General features: G+C 34.6%; 1 pseudogene; it reads left to right on the top strand.

Annotated features, from left to right (window-relative positions):
• Window positions 1-17,387: 17,387 nt before the first annotated feature.
• LOC114207549 (nascent polypeptide-associated complex subunit alpha pseudogene) lies at window positions 17,388-18,002 on the top strand (annotated as a pseudogene).
• The last annotated feature ends 1,708 nt before the right edge of the window (window positions 18,003-19,710 follow it).

Below are 19,710 nucleotides of genomic sequence, written 5' to 3'. Positions count from 1 at the left end.
GTTTCAGATGTAAAATATAGTGATTCAGCAATTCCATACATTGCCTAGTGCTCATCACCACAAGTACACACCTTAATTCCCATCACCTGTTTCACCCATCCACCCACCACCTACCTCAACTATGGTAGTTTGTTCTTTATACTTAAGAGTGTGTTTCTTGGTTTATCTTTCTCTTTGTCTCATTTTTAGCCTTTGCTCATTTTTTTGTTTCTTTTTTTAAAGTTTGTATTTATTTATTTTTTATTGTTTTACCTGAATAAGAATTATATTGTTTCATAAAGGATTCATTGGAGCAGCATACAAAAAAACTCCTTCATATAAATTTTAGAGCAATTCTTTTTAGAAATTCTATTTAGGGGACACCTGTCTGGCTCAGTTGGAAGAACATGCAATTCTTGATCTCAGAGTTGTGAGTTTGAGCCCCACTTTGGGTGTAGAGATTACTTAAAAATAAAAAACTAAAAAAAAAAAGAGAGAGAAATTCTACTTAGATCTTTTTTTAAAAGATTTATTTGTTTAAGAGAATGAGAGAGCACGAGAGCATGAGTTAGGGGGAGGGGCAGAAAGAGAATCTCAAGCAGATTGCCTGATAAGTGCAGAGCCTGACATGCTCGATCCCACGACCCACGAAATCATGACCTGAGTTTAAACCAAGAGCTGATTGCTTAACTAACTAAGCCACTCAGGTGCGCATCTACTTTAGAAATAAAGATTAGAGGAGAGATCAATGAAATAGAAACCAGAAAAGCAATAGAACAGATCAACGAAACTAGAAGCTGGTTTTTTGAAAGAATTAAGATTGATAAACCTCTGGCCAGACTTATCCAAAAGAAGAGACCCAAATTAATAAAATTATAAATGAAAGGGGAGAGATCATCGACATCAGCTGTCGATGTTTATTTACCCCAATAAAAAAGTTAAAAACTAATAAAATATTACCCAAAACATGAGGCACCTGGTTTGCTCAGTCAGTTGAGCACCCAACTCTTGATTTCAGCTCAGATCTTGGGGTCTTGAGATTGAGCCCCATTCCAGGCTCTGTGCTCAGGGGGAGTCAGCTTGGGATTCTTTCCTTCTGCCCCTCCCATGCTCTCTCAAATAAATAAATAAATATTTAAAAAAATAACACCCCCAAACATAAAATATATATATATATATCTAAGACTGCATCAAATGACAGATGTACAAGACTTCTACATTAAAAAAGAAAAAAAATTACCATTATCGGAAAAACTAAGAAATATCTAGAGATGGTTCCCAACTTATAATAGTTCAACATAATATTTTGACTTTACAATGGTGTGAAAGTAATATGCGTTCAATAGAATTTATACTTCAAATTTTGAATTTTTATCTTTTCCTGGGCTAGCAATATGCAGTAAAATACTCTTGTGATGCTGGGCTATGGCAGCAAGCTACAGCTCCCAGTCAGCCATGGGATCACAAGGGTAAATAACTGATACACTTACAACCATTCTGTATCTATGCAACCATTCTGTTTTTCACTTTCAGCACGGTATTTAATAAATTATGAGATGTTCAACATTTTATAAAATAGGTTTTGTGTTAGATGATTTTGCCCAACTATATGCTAATATAAGTGTTCTGAGCATATTTAGGTAGGCTAGACTACACTATGATGTTTAGTAGGTTAAGTGCATTAAAAGCATTTTCAACTTATGATATTTTTAACCTACAATGGGTTTTATTGGATTACCTTATCATAAGTCAAGGAATATTTGTAGAGAAATACATCATGTTGGATTGGAAAATTCCATACTATAAATGTGTCAATTCTTCCAAGTTATTCTATAAATTCAATATAATTACAATGAAAATATTAACACTTTTTTGAGGAAATTATTAAGGTGACTCTAAAACTCAAATGGAAATGCACAGAACTAAGAGTAGCCAAAGGTATTTTGAAGAAGAAAACAAAACTTGGGAATGTAAACTATTAGATATCAAGATATATTTTAAAATAATAGGAACCAAAGCATGTGATACTGACACATACATAGGTAAAAGAATCAAGAAATAGACCTACACATAGACAGTCGCCTGAGTTATGACAGAGATGATACTGTAATACAATGGAAAAAGAAGTAACATTTCAGTAAATCGTGCTTGGTCAATTAGAAATCCATATGGAAAAACATTTATCTAGGACAGTCACTAGTGATTCTCAAAGTGTGGTCCATTGATCACTGATAGTCCCAAGTTCCTTTCAGGGAATCTTCGAAGTAAAAACTATTTTCATAACACTATTGATACATTCTTTACCCTTTTCACTGTGCTGATATTTCTCATGTTGGTGCAGAGAGAGGTAAGAGATAAAATCCATGGTACCTTAAGACCAAGGAAATTAGTGGCAGCAAACTATACTAGTAGTCATTGTATTGTTTATCACCATGCACTCACTGTAAAAACAAAAGCTAATTTCACTTAAGAATGTCTTTGGAAAGCAGTAAAAATTATTACCTTTATTCAATCCCAAATTTTAATATACATCTTTTTATTATTTTGTATGAGGACACAAAGTATATAAAAAGTACTTCTGCTGTGTACTTATGATGGTTCTCTAAAGGAAAAACAGTTGAATGATAGAGTTGTCGGCTGAACTAATCATTTTTTTTTAAAGATTTTATTTATTTGACAGAGAGAGCACAAGCAAAAGGAGAGAGAGGGAGAAGCAGGCTCCCTGCTGAGCAAGGAGCCCGATGTGGGACTCGATCCCAGGACCCTGGGATCATGGCCCGGGCCGAAGGCAGCCGCTTAACTGACTGAGCCACCCAGGCGTCCCTGAACTAATCATTTTTTACATGGAATGTCATATTTACTTGAAGGAATGATTGTCAAACTATGGTTATTGAGACTTTATGCTTTGGTGGACAATATTCCTGAAAATGAATGAAGTCAGCCTGTCACTTAAAGATAAACAATTCATAATATTTATTGCCTATGATAAAATCTGACCTTCAATTAAAAATTTGAATTATGGAAAATTTGTACCTTCCACAGTGAACCTGACATCTTCCAAGTACTTCATGTTTCTGTGATGAGATCTGTGGTGATATTAACTAATGTGATTTTTTTTTAATATTATGTAGCAAATTGTGTCAACATTTGAAAGATCTGCATCAATCAATAAATAAATATTTTCCAAATAATAGATAGGTTACAAAATCATGTATAGATCAAAGATCCATCCAATATGCAAGATACATCAATTATTTTTAAAGTAACAGAGTCCAAAAAATGTTCACTGATATTTTTTCAGATTCTATATTGTGACTAACCTTTAAGAAACTACCACTTGTCAAGTGTAGTATCAAAGAATATTTATAGTTATCTTGAAAGATCATCATAATACTTTTCCCTTTTCCAACTGTAATCTATGTAAGACTAAATTTTCATTATGACCCGCAACCAAAACAACAGACTATAACAGATTGGGAAAGCAGATATGAGAATCCAGCTGTTCCTGTTAAGTCATGTATTGAAGAGTTTTACAAAAATGAAGAAAAAAATGTTACTCTTCTCACTAAAGAGGCTTTTTGCTTTGGAAAATATAATTATTTTTCATAAGATATGCTAATTTTTAACACGTAATTTTATGATTTTTAATAGAATTAATAAATAAATATTTTAAAAATTCTCTCATTATGATTTTCTATTATGGATAGTAAGTATCAATACCACATAAACAAAAGCTCTTTGCAGTACTCGCCGACGTTTAAGACTATAATGGACTTCTGAGACTATAACATGAGAATCACTGCCATACAACAAAATCTATTCCAAATGATTTAATATATAATTATGATGATAAATTCATAATTCTTTTAGAGGAAAACATAGAACATCTTTGAGGCATTGGAAGAAGTAAATATTTCTTAATATGCAGAAAGTACTAACCTTAAGAGAAAAAAAAACAACAAATTGGACTGTATTAAGACTAAGAACTTCATCAAAAGAAGCCATTAAGAAAGTGAAAATGTAACCCATTCATAGTGTGGGAAATATTCATAGCTTATACCTCCAGCAAAGCATCCATATCCAGAATATCCCATGAGAACAAAAGCAAACAGTAGAAAAATGGGCAAAAGCTTTGAACACATACTTTACAAAATTATCAGTCTGCTTGTACTGTATCTTTTACAAGCTTTTAGCCCAAATTAACACTTTTGTTCTTATCTTGACAGTCATATTTTTTAAAAATATGGTTCAAGGCCCACTTGCATCAATATTACCTGGTAGATTTATGAAAAAAGAATAATTTTGATTCCCATTCTACGGGTTTGGTGTCCATATCACTGAAAATACCATAGATTTTATGTCTTTCATGTGATTGTTACATATTCTAATTGATTTGTTCATCTGGTTTCTTGAAAGGCATTGCTATTTTTGCATTTTTAAAGTCAACATCACTTAGAACTTATGGTGCTTTGTTTTTAATCATGTCCAACAATGTGTAAGGTGAAATTTCACAATAAACTTTCTCTAGAACAAAAGAAAAAAAGAAGAGTGAGGGATAATTGCTGCAAAAATAAGTATCCTAAGGCAAACTGGAAGTCGTTTCTGATCTTATATTGCCCAGTTCTAAAGATGTAGTTAAGTGAGATCTGTGAGAGGTAAAATATGTGGGTGGTCAGTGTGTAATTCAGAAGTTCTCAAAGTGTGGTGTTTGGACCAGTAGCAGGCACACCAACTAAAATCTTGTTAGAAATGCAAATTATCTGGCTCCACCTGACTAACTGAATAAGAAATTCTGGGGGAGCGCCCAGAAATCTGTTTAAACAAGCCCTCCAGTTGATTTTGGTATATGTTCAAGTATGAGAACGACTGGTAGAGACAATTATTTTGAGAAATTTAGTTGTGAGGGAAGATGCCTAAGCATATTTAAATACTGATAGAAAAGAGTCTGTACTGAAGAAGTGGTTGAAAATACAGCAATAAAAACTAAATTCCATTGGGTAATGTTCTTGAACAGTTATAAGATGATGGAATTCAATCACAATTCAAAATAGAGGGTTATTTATTCATTGCAATAAAAACAAAAGGCAAAAAGGATAGCTTCAGTAACATATAGCTAATATTTATTGAATTTTTATTATATACCAGATACCATTCTAATATATTCACAAGACTGAATTCTTATAACAATCCTGTATAGGACTGTTGTTATCCTTATCCTACTGGAGAGGAGATAGAATTAGAGAGAGGTTGAATAACTCCCAAAATCACACAGCGTGTAAGGGACAATACTAGGCTTTAGACACAAGAGTTCTGGCTTCTGAACTATGTTCTTTTATTATTATTATTATTATTATTTAACCAACATATAGTACTTCGTTAGTTTTTGATGTAGTGTTCAATGATTCATTAGCTGTGTCTGTTCTTAAACATTATTCTATGCTATATTTTAGATTCGGGTAGGTTTTTAAATATGATGTATGGAAGTTGAGAGAATTCTTATTAGATGGCTTGTTTTTCTCCCTGAGAAAAAAATCTACTGAAAGTGAGTGAGGAGGAGGAGCGGTCAGATATTTGAAGTCAATGGAGCTAATTTAGAAATAATCATTGTAGGCTATAGGAGGGCCAGCTGAGAAAAAATACATCATTAAAAAACCAGAGTGGTTGGAGGCCAATTTGGGATTGGTGGTCATTAATTTAGAGTCCTACCAAAATCCTTATCATATTGTTTCCCCTGGCAGTGATCAGTTGCCTGCATGTAGGTGCAGAGATAGTGGGTATTTGGTTTTATCTAGGATTGGGAATTTTGCTGGGTAGTTATGAAGAGAAGATAAAGGAGCAGGATATTTTCTGGGTTGGCACTAGATATATTGAAATGATAGGCAATGGCATGTAAACTGGATATAAATGCAAGTTAAAATAAAATTATATTGTCAAGAAAGTTAGTAAAGAAAAAAATGCACATATTCTTACAGCTATTTTTAAGCCTCTGTTCCCTGGCAAGTCTTTTGCCATATGTTTGTATATTTTACATCATTTAAGCATAATGTGCCTTCACTTTTGTGCTGTCTCTTTACTTAGTAATTTTTTTCATTTGCTATAATTTTAACATCTTCAATAGATGCTTTGCACATTTGATGTAGCATAATCTACTTAATCCTTCCACTATGTGGAACCATTAATGTTGTCTCCAATTTTCTAATATAAACATATACATATTTATATATAGGGACTTCCTTTTGAATAGATTTCTTAGAGCAAGTCTTTGAGATGAGATTATCAAAAGAAAAGGTATGAACAATTTTATGTCTCTTGATATGTTGATTAAATTTCAAATTGCTAGCCAGAGTAATCATCCTAATTTACCTCACCACCAGAAAGGTATGATATGCAAGTTTTCCTGCATGTTCTCCTATTATCAGGCTTTTCAAAAATACTTATTTTTTTCTAATTTAATAGGAGTAGACTAACACTTTGCTTTTATTATAATATTTACTACTTTCATTACCAGTCTAATGAAGAAATTTACATATCTTTGTTTACTTTATATATTTCCTTTTGGGTGAAACAAATTTTCAGATCTTTTGCCTGTGCCTAGTATATCTATTAGGATCTTGGTGTTGTTCTTATTTGAATAAACTCAATAAAAAGTAGATAATAAAATACTTCTTCTCAGATATAAATATAATAGATTCTTGCAAAATGAAATATAAATTCTCAGTAGTTCTGAGTGTCCACTTTACTGCTTCTGTGCATGTTCAAATGTATAGCTTTGGGAATATTCACATATTAGCATGACATTCACACATGGCAGCTGAGGAATATTTTACAATATTAAATAATTCATATAATTCTTAAATTTGTAATATGGAGGTAGAGATAAAATGCATATTGGATATGATGTTGATTTACATTCAATAATAGAATTGTGAATAGTCTTACAAAGATACATAAAATTTGCTTACATTGGCAAATTAATAAAATTTCAGTTTCACTCATACAAATTCATGTTAAAATTTTACTCTTCATTAAATATAATTTGTGTTATTTAAATATAATAAATATTTTGAATGTTTTAGATGAAAAATAATTCATTGCAATAATGTATGAAAACTAAATTTACTTTTTTATTTTATACATTGGTTATTTATATTTTGATAAACTCAATTAAAATTTTGGACACTTTGAATAAAATAACATTTTACCTTTTGACTCTAGATCACGAGTGTCAATAGCCAAAAAATCATGTGAAAGCTTAATTACAACACAATGATTATACTGAAATAAAGGTAAGAAAAATAAAATTTTATGGGTTAAAATATAATTTCTATATTATGTATAGATTACTAGTTCAAACATTGACCTGACATCAGAATAATGATAAGTATGGTCAGATTTGATATTTTCTCCACTTTGAGTCATATAAAAATTATAGCTTTAAACATTTTAAAATTTTGTCATTATGATGTATTTGTTAGATTGATTTATAAATTGTAAATATTTACACATATGGCATGTAGGCTTTTATTTATACTCTTGTTCCAGGCCCCACAAATGTTAGAAGTGGGTCTATATACTGTAGTTATTTAATAAAGTTATTAAATATAAAAATAAAGAGTTATATTTTAAGCAAAGACATGTACTTACCACAGAAGTAAAATGTTCACCCTCATTATTTCCAAGTTTTTGTATCAAAGCCATCACTCTAATACAGAGTGATTTTTTCCAGTGTAGCAGATAACTAAAAGGAAAATTCCGCACAGATGCATCTAGAGATTTTAAAACTTGATAAAGTAAATGAACTGAAAATGAAAACAATAAACCAGAGTATTTTTCAAGGCATTTCCCCTTCATATTTGTATTTCTCTAGTACTCTTAAATAAAATCTAAGAGACTTTATAATTGTCAAATCTTGAGCTACTCTTCTTTAAGGCAGTGTTGGATACATATAAGAATTAATTTTCTTTCTTTTTTTTTTTCTTAAGATGTGGTAATCACTTCTGGGAAAAGGTAATATACAGTATTTAAAGTAGTGGGTTGAGAATCACACATATAAAAGAGACCAAATTGCATTGTTGAGGGAAATAGCATCTCATAAGAAATGCAACTGCTTGAACTAAACCCTGATGCATGTTCCAAAGTTACAATGTTCAATCAATTTAAAAAAAAGAAAAAAATGTCAGAAACTGTGTTTTTATTAAGATGTGCCACAATCTTGGGTGCCTGGGTGTCTCAGTCAGTTAAGCGTCTGCCTTCAGCTCAGGTCATGATCCCAGGGTCCTGGGATCAAGTCTCACATCAGGGTCCCTGCTCAGCAGGGAGCCTGCTTCTCCCTTTGCCCGCCGCTCCCCCTGCTTGTGTGCTCTCTCTTTCTTACTCACTCTCTCTGACAAATAAATAAATAAAATCTTAAAAAAAATGTGCCACAGTCTCTTGTACTTCACTTACCATAATATTTCTTAGCATTCACACTTCTGGTTTTATATGTGATTAATTGCAAAATATAGTCCCCGATTTTAAACAACTTTGCATTCTAAGTAGCTTGGATTTGAAAACAGAAAACATAGGGGAGAGGCAAGATGGTGGAAGAGTAGGGGACCTCATTTCATCTGGTCCCTTGAATTTATCTAGATAACTATCAAATCATTCTGATCACCCATGAATTCAACCTGAGATGTAAGAAAAGAATTGTTGGAAATCTACAAGTAGAAAAGCGACCACTGCTTACAAGGTAGAAGGTAGTGAGAAGTGAATCTGAGGGGAGAGATCAAAAGATAAACAGTGGGGGAATGGAGCCTCCATAAGCTGGCTATGGGAAAGTGATACAGCCCCAGAAAACAAAATTGGAATCCTTAGAAATCTGTTCTAGTGAGAGACATCCCTGCCTGAAACCTCCTCACTTGGTGAAGCAAGGCAGAATCTTAGGTTGGACAGTGTGGTCTCAGGATCCCTGGAGTCACAGAAAGAACTGGGGTACCTGAGCTGGTAGAGTTCCCAAGCATTGGAGTGGGAAAGCTGGCTAGGGTCAGTGAGCTGTGGCCCAATCAGTGCATCACCCTGTTTTGTCTACCCTTTTTTTTTCTTTCTTTTTCTTTTTTCCCCTTTTTCTTTTTATCTTTTCTGGTTTCTGACTTCTTTGGATTTGTCTATTGTGTATTTCGCTCGGGTCATGGTTGATATTTTCAATTTTGTTCACTCATGCACCCATTCTTCTCTGAGCAAAATGACTAGAAGGAACAATTCACAACAACAACAACAAAAAAACCAGAGGTAATACTCTCTGCCAAAGATCTAATCAATATGGTTATAAGTAAAACGTCAGAGCTGGAATTCAGGATAACGATTATAAAGTTACTAACTGGGCTTGAAAAAATGCATAACAGACAGTAGAGAAACTCATACTGCTGAAATGAGATTGAATCAGGCCAAAAATGAAAATGCTCTGAGATGCAGTTTAAAATGGATATTCTAACAGCTACAGTAAATGAGGCAGAAGACAGAGTAAATGACACAAAAGACAAGTTGGTGGAAAGGAAGTAATCTGAGGAAAAGGGAGAAAAACAAGTAATGGACCATGAGAGGAGGCTTTGAGAAATCAGTTATGCCATAAAATGAAAAAAATATATTATAATTAGTCCCTGAAGGAGAAGAAAGGAGGGGAGGGCAGAAGGTATATTTGAGCTAATCATACCTGACAACTTCCCTAATCTCGGAAAAACAGACATTCAGATCCAAGAGGTAGACAAGACCCCTCCCAAAATCAATAAAAATAGATCAGCACTCCAACATACAATAGTGAAACTTGCAAATTTCAGAGATAAAATGAAAATCCTGAAAGGAGCTCAAGACAAGAGGTTCTTAAACTATAGGGGTAGGAACATTATACTGTTATCAGACCTATCCACAGAGACCCAGCAGCCAGAAAGGGCTGGCAGGATATATTCAGGGTAGTAAATGAGAAAAACATTCAGTCAAGAATACTTTATGAGGCAAGGCTGTCATCCAGAATGGAAGGAGAGATAGCTTCCAGGACAAACAGAAATTGAAAGAATATGTGACCACAAAACCAGTCCTGCAAGAAATATTAAGGGGGATCCTGGAAGCGAAGAGAGAGCCAAGAGTAACATAAACCAGAAAGAAACAGAGACAATCTACAGAAAGACTTTACAGGTAATACAATGGCACTAAATTAATATCTTTCAAAAGTTACTCTGAATGTAAAAGGGCTAAATGCTCCAATCAAAAGACACAAGGTTTTTAGATTGGATAAAAAGCAAGATTCACCCATATGCTGTCTACAAGAGACTCAGTTTAGACCTTAAGAAACCTCCAGACTGAAAATGAGAGGCTGTGGAGAAATATTTATCATGCTAATGGTATTAAAAGAAAACTGGGGTAGCAATCCTCATATCAGACAAATTAGATTTTAAACCAAAGATTGAAGTAAGGAATGAAGAGGGACACTATGTCATACTTAAAGGGTCTATCCAAAAAGAAGATCTAACAGTTATAAATATTTATGCTCCTAACTTGGGAGAAGCCAATTATATCAACCAATTAATAACCAAATTAAAGAAGCACATTGATAACAATACAATAATAGTAGGGGACTTCAATACCCCTTCAATACCCTTAGTAGGGTACTTAGTAGGGGACTTCAATACCCTTCAATAGTAGGGGACAATACCCATTGTCACAACAATGGACAGATCATCTAAGCAGAAGATCAACAAGGAAACATGGGCTTTGAATGACACACTGGATCAGATGTACTTCACAGATATATACAGAGCATTCCATCCTAAAGCAACAGAATACACATTCTTCTGGAGTGCACATGGAACATGCTCCAGCATAGATCACATACTGGGTCACAAATCACGTCTCAACAGATACCAAAAGATTGGAATAATTCCCTGTATATTTTCAGACGATAATCTGAAACTAGAAACTTTCAAGCTTTGAAACTTGAAATCAATCACAACAGGAAATTTGGAAGGAACTCAAAACTTGGAGGTCAAAGAGCATCCTACCAAAGAATGAATGGGTCAACCAGGAAATTAAAGGAGAATTAAAAAAACAATCATGGAAACAAGTGAAAATAGAAACAACTTTTCAAAACCTTTGGAATACAGCAAAGGCAGTCCTAAGAAGGAAGTACATTGCAATTCAAGCATCTCTCAAAAAAAAATATATATATACATATATATAGAAAAATCTCAAATACACAAGCTCACCTTACACCTAAAGGATCTGGAGAAAGAACAGCAAAGAAAGTCTAAACCAAGCAAGAGCATAGAAATAATAAAGATTAGAGCAGAAATCAATGAAATAGAAACCAGAAGAACTGTAGAACAGAAAACAAAACTAGAAGTTGGTTCTTTGAAGGAATTAATAAGATTGATAAACGTCTCGACAGACATGCAAAAGAAAAGAGAAAGGACCCAAGTTAATAAAATCATGAAGGAATGAGAAGAAATCACAATCAACACCAAGAAAACACAATTTTAAGAACATAATATGAGCAACTATATGCCAAAAAATTAGGCAATCTGGAAGAGATGGATGCATTCTTAGAGATGGTAAACTACCAAAACTGAAACAGGAAGAAATAGAAAACCTGGACAGACATAAACCAGCAAGGAAATTGAAGCAATAATCAAAAACCTCCCAGAAAAAGAGTTCAGTGCCAGATGGCTTCCCAGGGGCATTCTACCAAACGTTTAAAGAGGAAATAATACCTATTCTTCTGAAGCTGTTTCAGAAAATAGAAATGGAAGGAAAACTTCCAAACTCACTCTATGGAGCCAGCATTACCTTGATCCCAAATCCAAAGATCCTATCAAAAAGGAGAATACAGCCAAATAACCCGGATTAACATGGATGCCAAAATACTCACCAAGATCCTAATCAATAGGATCCAACAGTATATTAAAAGATTATTCACCACGCCCAAGTGGGATTTATTCCTGGACTGCAAGCGTGGTTCAACATTTGCAAATCAATCAACTTGACACATCACATTAATAAAAGAAAGGACAAGAATCAAATAATCCTCTCAATAGATGCAGAAAAAGCATTTGACAAAATATAGCATCCTTTCTTGATTAAAACTGTCCACAGTATAGGGATAAAGGGAACATACCTCAATATCATAAATGCCATCTACAAAAAGCCCACAGCAAATAATCATTCTCAATGGAATAGGATCAGGAACATGACAGGGATGCCCACTCTCACCACTGCCGTTCAACATAGTATTAGAATTTCTAGCTTCAGAAATCAGACAACAATAGTAAATAAAAGGCATTCAAATTGGCAAAGAAATCAAATCCTCACTCTTTGTAGATGACATAATACTTTATGTTGGAAACCCAAAAGACTCCACCCCAAAATTGCTAGAACTCATACAGCAATTCAGCAACATGGCAGTATATAAAATCAATGCACAGAAATCAGTTGCATTTCTCTACACTAATAATGAGACAGAAGAAAGAGAAACTAAGGAATTAATCCCATTTATAATTGTAACAAAAACCTAGGAATAGGAGTACCTGGGTGGCTTAGTCGTTAAGTGTCTGCCTTAGGCTTAGGTCATTATCCCAGGGTCCTGGGATCGAGCCCCACATCAGGCTCCCTGCTCAGTGAGAAGCCTGCTTCTCCCTCTCCCACTCCCCCTGCTTGTGTTCCCTCTCTCTCTGCATCTCTCTCTGTCAAATAAATAAAACCTTTAAAAAAATAAAACTAGGAATAAATCTAACCAAAGAGGTAAAGGACCTGTACTTTGAAAACTATAAAACACTCATGAAAGATATTGAGGAAGACACAAAAATGGAAAAAACACTCCATTCTCAATGACTAGCTCCATGCATAAGAATGAAACTGGACCATTGCCTTACACCATACACAAAGATAAACTCAAAATGGATGAAAGACCTAAATGTGAGACAGGAATCCATTCAAAATCCTACAGGAGAACACAGGCAGCAACCTCTTCAACATAGGCTGCAGTAACTTCCTGCTAGATACATCTCCAAAGGCAAGGGAAACAAAAGCAAAAATAAACTGTTGGGACTTCATCAAGACAAAAATTTCTGCAAGGCAAGGGAAATAGTCAACAACACTGAAAAGCAACCTATGTAATGGGAGAAGATATTTGCAAATGACATATCAGATAAAGGGCTGGTAGCCAAGATCTATAAAGAACTTATCAAACTCAACACCCAAAAAATAACCAGTCAAGAAATGTACAGAAGACATGAACCAACATTTCTCCAAAGAAGACATAAAAATGGCCAACAGACACATGAAAAATGCTCCACATCCCTTGGCATCAGGGAAATACAAATCAAAGCCACAATAAAATACCACTTTACACCAGTCAGAAATGGCTAAAATTAACAAGACAGGAAACATCCAATGTTAGCGAGGATGCAGAGAAAGGGGAACCCTCTTACACTTTTGGTGGGAATGCAAGCTGGTATAGCCACTCTGGAAAACAGCATGGAGTTTCCTCAGAAGGTTAAAAATAGAGCTACCCTATGACCCAGCAATTGCACTACAGGTATTTATCCCAAAGATACACATTTAGTGATCCATAAGAGCACATACACCCCAATGTTCATAACAGCAATGTCTGCAATAGCCAAACTGTAGAAAAAGCTGAGATGTCTATCAACAGATGAATGGATAAAGAAGATATGATATATATAGATATATAAAGATATATAAAAAGATATATATCTCTATATATAGACAAATAGATATATAGAGATAGATATACACACACACAATGGAATATTACTTAGCCATCAGAAATGATGAATACTTACCATTTACATCAATGTGGATGGAATTGGATAGTATTATGTTGAGCAAAATAAGTCAACTGGAGAAAGTAGATGCTCAATCAGTGTTCATTGAATGAATGTCTTAATAAACCAGGACTATTGAGGTCCCATGGCTACTGCCTTAAGCACTAAGGATAAAAGCCACAAAGCCTATTGGTAGCTATATTTAGTTCTGACTTGGGCACTGGCATATGATCAAGCCATATCTCTGTCTCTGAGTTCTCTTCAGTAAGTCTCATCTACTGATTCTGTTGTGACCTGTTTTGATCCTGAAGCATTATGTCATCTCAGTGCATTCTATTTTTATTCCTGCCCCAGGTATGCCCTTAGTTTTACCTAACTATAAATCTATATGGTTCTCATTTTGTGCAGCAATGCTTCTTGCTTTAGGAAAATGTTATGGAATGGTGAAAAAGACTGCTTTCTGAGCACGAGGACCTGAGTTTAAAGTTCATTTCTGTTTTGATAGTAACTTTGGTGGTTACTTACATATTGGAATTCATTTTTCTTTCACTTATAAAATAAAAGATAATAGTTACTATACCTAAGCTTATAGTGGTCCCGTCGATGGAAACTCTGGTCCAGAAAAGTGGATTGCCAGTAGCCATGTTTGTATTAGATAATCCTTTCCAGTTATATCTGATTAGGCCAAATCCAGCCCAGATTGAACCAATCAGCCTCTCTTCCTATCCAACCCCATCTTTGCAATTGGAAGTAAGGTTTACAAACTTAGGATCTGTGGACTGCCATCTTCTGTCATGAAGACTGAGTAAGAGAACAACTCTAAAGAGTTTGAAAGATAAAGCAGGCCCTCAGATGCTTACCTGATTGAGCCATCCAGGCACCCCTGCCAGACAGTGTTCTAAGTACTAGGAATATATTAATGGACATCATGGACAAAGTTCCTGGACTCAAGGAACTTGCTCCCTAGTTAGGGGAGACAGATAAAAAACAAACATAAATAGTGTGTCAGGGGCTGAATAGGGTTAGGGGAAAAAAACCTTAAGCAGGGTAAAGGGTTAGGGTGTGAATAGGGTCTACAATTTTTGTTAGGATGAAGGGGGTGGTTGGGGAAGGCCTCTCTGAAGAGATGAAGTTTAAGGAGAAAGTAAACAATTTGAAAAAGGAAGTCATGCAGATATCTGGGGGCTGATATGCCCTGGGCTTCCATTTGAAAGCCCGCTCCATTGGTGTTCAGAAGTTTTATAAGTTGGGGAATTTCAATTCTGGTGATGCTTGAATCTTTCAGATCTTCTTTTATTAAAATATTCTTATGCTAAATTGATCCCAAAAGTGGCCCAATTCTCCACTTCTCTTGGGCTAATCTTACTACTTTATTTGGCCAATAGGATGTAGCAGATGATGGCCTGTTCTGAGTCTAGGCTTCAAGAGACTTCACACACTTCTACTATTTTTTTAGGATCCTTGTCTCTTCCATAAGAACAAACTTGGGCTGTCCTGCTGGAGTACATGAAACCATGTGGATCAGAGACTTTTCAGCCCAATAGCCCCAGATGAGGTCTCAGTTATGAGACAGCCAAGATCAGTAAAGTTGTCCAGCTAACCTGCAGATCCATGAATGAGCGTTGTCAAGCTGACCAATATAAGAACTTTCCAACAAACACACTGACTTAATAAGCAATATTATATGGCTATTGGTTTAGGCTATTGAAGCATATGAACTATGTAGCATTATTATGACAACAGATAACTTGTGCTTGAATACTATCTCCAGTTTTGATGGTATGTGTGTATGTTCAAAGTGTATGTGTCATCCAGTGAAGGGTGAGGAAGAGTTAGAGGCAATATTGAGAAGACCAAGGCAAATTTACCATTTACCAGATATGCAAATTTGAAATAGCTCTTCTCATTACATGTGCATATGTGATGATGTAATAAAACCAATACATGTAGATCCATCACCACAAGTTGGTGGAATGTGACAGGGATTTTGGGAGCATTCTTGTGTTATCTCATTTAGACTGTACCTTTGTTACTAATGGTGGCCCTACAACCCAGATTAAAGCCCATATATTTTCATTTTAAACAATATTGCTAGAAACCAAATCTCTTACTCTCTGCAAAACACATTTGGAAGATGACAAGAGCTAAATTACAACCTTCCCTTTCACCCCATCAATCTTCTCTATGCCTGTTGTAATCTCACTTGTACAAAACAGTTCTAATTATATTTTATAAAAACGTTAAAAATTTCCTAGGCTTGCAAATCCTTCTGTTGTTCATCTTTATAATGTGTTTTTTTCAGTAGTCTTCCTGTATTTCTGTTTATTCAAATAATATAACATGATGCTTTGTGTATAAAGAAATGCTTCTGAACCATCAGTAAGATGTGTACTTTAAGCTGTGTTTTTCAGTTGTTGGAATGGATTTATAATGATCAACCACCCCTTTTCAGTGCCCAATTTTGCTGATGAGGATGGCTTACTATAGTCATGGACATAGAAGAGAAGTTAATCCCATCCATATTAGTACTGTGTTCTCAGCAATCAAGTTCAGTTAAGTCCTGGCTTTAATTTCAATAGGACCTCTTGATGTAGCTTCAGTGTTTTTTTTTTTCCTAATTTTTATCACATTCTAAGTTATGATTGATATGTTGGGCCTCTTATTTTAAACTTCCCAAATAAAAATTACTAAAATGATGTTTCATCAAGCACACATAAACACTTTCTTCAACAATAGTTGGTAATATCTTCAACTACTTTTTTCTTGGGTGAATGAGCATATTTGTATAAAAAAGACAAATATAATAGCTTGCAATTATTTTGAGGATAATATTTTATAAAGTGAAACAAATTATGCTATATGTAATTAATATTATTATGTTAACTAATTGGTCTTTGACATTGGTCTTAGATAATTTTTCACCAAATCACAGATTAACATAGCAATGTTGACATATATATTTCACTTATTATTTAAATGTATTTATTTAATTATATATTGCTTTATTCCAAAACCAGGAAGTTAGATAATTCAAAGATAAATGTGACAATATTTGAATACTTCTTTTTTTTGAATAATACTTCTGTTATAAATGTTTGCTCCTTAAAAAGATGTCCTCCTGAGATCTGAGAATTTTTAAAAGTGGAATTAAGAAAATACTATATACTGTCACAAATTATAACACCCACTGGGAAATGTACAAATGTTTACATAAAGAATCTGGTTAAAAACACTATGCAAAATTTTAAAGCATTTCTGTTGGTAATTTAAAAAATACATAGCCATGGTTAATTTATTCTCCTTAATTTTAATTAGTATGATAAAAATTTGTAAGTTTACCATTTAAGTGGTCATTTCCTATAAATTTATTTGCAGGATATAAACTACTCAGCTCTATAATAAACATTATGTTTTGTATCAGAAAACTATTATCGATATATTATGAACTTGAAAATTTTTTGCTTAAATCCCATTAGAGGACATTCTGCAGATCTTAAGTACTCTATTTTGTACATGCTTGGTGTTTTGCCCATACATTGAATGAAATGGTGTTTTGCTCTTTCTGTCACTATCTTGGTTCTGTGTTTCCTGCACAAAATGCCTGGTGAAGCCATGGAAACTGTCCCTGCTACAGAGCAAGAGTTGCCACAGCACCAGCCTGAGACAGGATCTGGAACAGAATCTGACAGTGATGAATCAGTACCAGAGCTTGAGGAACAGGATTCCACAGAGACAACCACACAACAAACTCAGCTCACAGCAGCAGCTGAAATTGAAGAAGAACCAGTCAGTAAGGCAAAACAGAGCCAGAGTGAAAAGAAGGCATGGGAGGCTATGTCTAAACTGGATCCTCAACAGGTTATAGGAATATCCTCTCTGTCATCATAAACCAGATGTCTACAATAGCCCAGCTTCAGATACCTACATAGTTATGGGGGGAAGCCAAGATTGAAGATATCTCAGCAAGCACAACTAGTTGCTGCTGAGAAAAGCAAAGTTCAAGCTGAAGCTGTCTCAAACACTCAAGAAAACACACAGACTCCAATTGTAAAAGAGGAGAGTGAAGAGGAAGAGGTTGATGAAACAGGTGCAAAGGTTAAGGACATAGAATTGGTCATGTCACAAGCAAATGTGTCAAGAGCAAAGGCAGTCCAACCCCTGAAGAACAACAGTGATGATATTGTAAATGCTATTATGGAATTAACAATGTAACCATCTGAAAAAGAGGAACTTTTTTTGGTGTTTCAAAAGAATAACTGCAGCTTGGTTTGAAAGTTGTATTGTTTCTATCATTAATAAAGTTATGGCTTCTTAATGGATGAAAAAAAAAAGAAATTGTCTCTTAAACTTGAAAATGGCTCCTAAGTCATGGTGTTCACATCTACCAGTGGTTTCTGCTACACAAATGGGCTATTAGATTTTGCATTTCCTCAAGAACAGTTTTTCTTATATCAGTAGAAACCATCTCAACTACAGTTGAAGTTACCAAGATAGAATTATAATTTTGCCTGCCTTACAATACTAAAACATTGATTGATCATGTGGTTTCTTGCATCGTTCAATATTACTTGTAGTTTGAGATTTGCTCTCTGACTCTGGAAAAAATGTATATATTTGAGAGTAAGAGAACTTACAGAAATTAAGTCCATATTTCTGCTTGTAAGAGAGTCTGTAGCAAGTAAATGCAAGGTGTATCTTTTTTAGATAAAACCTTTTCTTTTATAGGCTAAATATTAATTCATTTCAAGATTTCCTGTGGCTTTAATAATTTTAGTCACTAGGGACTTGTAATGTTTCTGATAGAAGGTAAGAGTATCTAGTGTCTATCATTCTTTCTGTGTGTATGTAATTATTGAAATCTTGACAATGCTGTGGAGAAAGAATCTGGTTTTGCAGTTTACAAAATCTGGATCAGAATCATGGACCCACCAGTTATAAGCCATCTTCTCTTAGTTGAGTAAGACTCTTGCTGAGGCTCAGCTTACCATGTGTAAAGATGACTCTGTTACTACCTCATCTACCCTCTTCTGGAGTTAAGAGGAATGAATGGGATAATATATTTAGAAGCTCAGTGTAATTGGTGAAGTGATTTTTGACAGCCACTCTGGAAAACAGTATGGAGGTTCCTCAAGATGTTAAAAATAGAACTACCCTTCGACCCAGCAATTGCACTACTAGGTATTTACCCCAAAGATACAGATGTAGTGAAAAGAAAGGGCACATGCATCCCAATGTTCATAGCAGCAATGTCCACAATAGCCAAACTGTGGAAGGAGCCAAGATGTCCTTCAACAGATGAATGGATAAAGAAGATGTGGTTCATATATACAATTAAATATTACTCAGCCATCAGAAAGGGTGAATACCCACCATTTGTATCAACATGGATGGAACTGGAGGAGATTATGCTAAGTGAAATAAGCAGAGAAAGACAATTATCATATGGTTTCACTCATATGTGGAACATAAGGAATAGCATGGAGGACCATAGGGGAAAGGAGGGAAAACTGAATGGGAAGAAATCAGAGAGGGAGACAAACCATGAGAGACTCTGGATTCCAGGAAACAAACTGAGGGTTACAGAAGGGAGGTGGGTGGGGGGATGGGGTAGTCAGGTGATGGGTATTAAGGAGGGCACGTGTTGTGATGAGCACTGGGTGTTATACACAACTAATGAATCATTGAACACTACATCAGAAACTAATGATGTACTTACTATATGTTGGCTAACTGAACATAATAATAAAAAAAGGTATTTCTTTGAGACAGGTAATATGCTCAGTACATATATGATGCTACATCTGCCTATCTCCTCACCTCTCTTCCTCTACAGGAGTTTGCATTAAAACAACACAAACTGAACTCTTTCATACATATGATTTACAATGTGATAATGTATTAGTGGCAAGAATCTGTAGTC

Source organism: Eumetopias jubatus, unplaced genomic scaffold (genome assembly GCF_037043125.1).
Source record: "Eumetopias jubatus isolate StellerSeaLion01/CBP00866 unplaced genomic scaffold, mEumJub1_p1.0 scaffold_11, whole genome shotgun sequence".
Lineage (NCBI taxonomy): Eukaryota > Metazoa > Chordata > Mammalia > Carnivora > Otariidae > Eumetopias > Eumetopias jubatus.
The sequence above is the reverse complement of the archived record's forward strand: the minus strand, read 5'-3'. Positions and strand labels throughout refer to the sequence as shown.